The 2,364-nt window shown below is 44.3% G+C and overlaps 1 protein-coding gene and 1 long non-coding RNA gene across 2 annotated transcripts in view; one reads left to right on the top strand and one right to left on the bottom strand.

Moving 5' to 3' along the window:
• The window catches only part of LOC106725102 (C-C motif chemokine 15-like), a 20,611-nt gene that overhangs the window by 15,775 nt on the left and 2,472 nt on the right, over window positions 1–2,364 (top strand). The gene's annotated exons all lie outside the window — the stretch shown is intronic.
• Window positions 915–1,930, bottom strand: LOC106725103. The gene is made up of 3 exons (XR_001360975.1): window positions 1,506–1,930; window positions 1,324–1,424; window positions 915–1,209 (listed from the first exon to the last, which is right to left on the bottom strand). It is a non-coding gene; the product is annotated as an uncharacterized LOC106725103 (long non-coding RNA).

The raw sequence follows: 2,364 nt of genomic DNA, 5'->3' as shown, positions 1-2,364 counted from the left end.
TGCCTACTTGACTACTTGATATCTCTTAAGGTGTACGTATGTGAAGAACCTTGAAGAAATAACAAAATTCATTCGAGCGACAGTATATGATTATATGATGATGAAAAAAACTTTATGACTCCATTTGATATTATCAGTGGGACTTTTGCTGCTGCATCACTGATGACAGAGATTTTACATCAGGTTTATATTTTGTGACCTTCAGAGATATGCACGAGCTACTACTTTCATCCATCAGGCTACTCCTATTACGAGACTTAACAAAATCCATCACTGAGAACAAAGATTAAGCAGCGAATGTGGATGAAACCAAAACACTGGTCAGATCTAGGAATGCAGGGAGAGTTAAGGCAGAGACATAGAAACTGCTCTCCTCTCTCGTCGTCAATCCATGTCTATGGTCTTTAAGATAACTTGTTATGTAAAATTATTTACTTATCTAAGATGCACCTACACTGAATTTATCTGAAAAATAAAAAGGTGTATATTAAGAAAAAATTGTAAATGGAAGATTATAAGAGAAGGTTTCACATGCCAGCAAAAGTTACTGGCGTGTCATGTTTGGCACGCATGCCAGGGGTTGCCCACCCCTGGCCTAGGTGGTCCTCACATCCTTGCACATGATGTCGCCACAAGATGGCCACCACAAGATCGCCAAGTGCACAGCAGAGGTGGTGCCCAGTGGCCGCTCCACATGGTGAGGCCTAGGGGTCCCATGGCTCTGCATGGTGTGGAGGAAGCCAGTATCAGCATCTCTGCCAACTCATGTGAGGGAGGCAGGTTCTTGTGGAGGAGGCAGGTCGCGGTAGAGGAGGGCAGCTGGGGGCGATCAGGCCAGCAGGGCAGCAGTTAGGCAGCAATTGGGCTGGCAGGGGAGCGGTTAGAGGGTGATCAGGCTGGCAGGCAGAGGCAGATAGAGGCAATCAGGCAGGCAGGCAGGCAGGCAAGCGGTTAGGAGCCACTGGTCCCAGATTGACAGAGGGATGTCCAACATCCCCCGAGGTGTCCCAGATTGGAGAGGGTACATGCCGGGCTAAGGGACACCCCCCCCAGGCACGAATTTCATGCACTGAGCCACTCGTGCTTTATTAATAAGCCTTAAGGTGGGGTTCATTCCTGAGATTTTAGGAAGTAATTTCCCCTCCTGTCTCCTCTGTAGACTCTGAGTCATTAATGTGTGTTAATGAAGGGGAGGATTTACTCCACTTCCTAGGGTAAGAAGAAAAAGAAGAAGGTCTAGGCTTTGACACTTGAAAGGAACAATTAAACTATTCATTATTTCCTCATTTTAGATAAAAATTCTAAGTGTTCCCTATTATTTACGTTTTTTGGAACAACTCCTGCTCCTGTGACTTCCGCTTGTGTTTCTTGCCGCCATACATATTTTTCAGCCAAAGGGCCCGCCTTCTCCAAAATCCACGTTCCTAGAAAACACATGGGGAGACATGAACTCTACATTTCCCGTGCTTTGTCCCGCCACAGTACTTTGTCCTCCTCAAATTTACCTCTATATCAATATCTGATGATGCCTTTGATGCCTTGAACTTGGAGAAAAAGCTGCTTGGAGGAAAATACATACCAACAGTTAGTGATTCATGCCATTCTCCATGACTCTCGCACATATAATTCTAGTCTTATTCGGACTAATTGGGTACCTGGGTCCATATTCCTGAGCAAAATCACCACACACCTGGGACCTTGAAAATGATTCCTTGCATGCTGGGCTTCCAATTCTCTGTGACAGTTTAAAATGGCCCTGCAATGTCTCTGGGAGACCTATGTATGTGGCTTCGCATGGGGTATAGGTAGGATTTTCAGTGTTGCTCACTGCATTTTTAAGCATGTGCAGTGTGGACAAAAGGGGCCACATGCCAACCTGACAAGCTCAGGGGAGGCCTGCATGGCAGTCTTGCAGACTCAGAGACCTAAAGTAACCACAAAAGATGGTCTGAAAATTAAATATTTAACTGCAAACAGGTTATAGTGGGTTGTCATGTCCTAGGCCTGTATTTTCCCTGACAAAGATCAACTTAGATCTTTACTGAGCCCATTTGCCTTTTTGCCTCTAGGATAACATATCTGTGAAATGTCTGGGTAATTTGTAAATTTCTCTTTTTTTCTGGACCCTTCAGGGTGCAACAAATATCACCAGGACATTTCCTCATTGTTATGTTATCAAGTTAATTGTCAACTGTTAATTATGGTGAACTATCCTGTATCCATCTATGTAAAAGCAGCACATGTCCATCATTTCACTTTTTATCCTATCCCAGAGGTTTTCCTGCTTTGCTTTATCCCACCCCCTTAATCTATCACCAATGCATTTCATGTAATCCACCTACATCCCTTTCCTTTGATTGCAAT

This window comes from Myotis brandtii, unplaced genomic scaffold (genome assembly GCF_000412655.1).
Source record: "Myotis brandtii unplaced genomic scaffold, ASM41265v1 scaffold1367, whole genome shotgun sequence".
Classification (NCBI taxonomy): domain Eukaryota; kingdom Metazoa; phylum Chordata; class Mammalia; order Chiroptera; family Vespertilionidae; genus Myotis; species Myotis brandtii.
The sequence above is the reverse complement of the archived record's forward strand: the minus strand, read 5'-3'. Positions and strand labels throughout refer to the sequence as shown.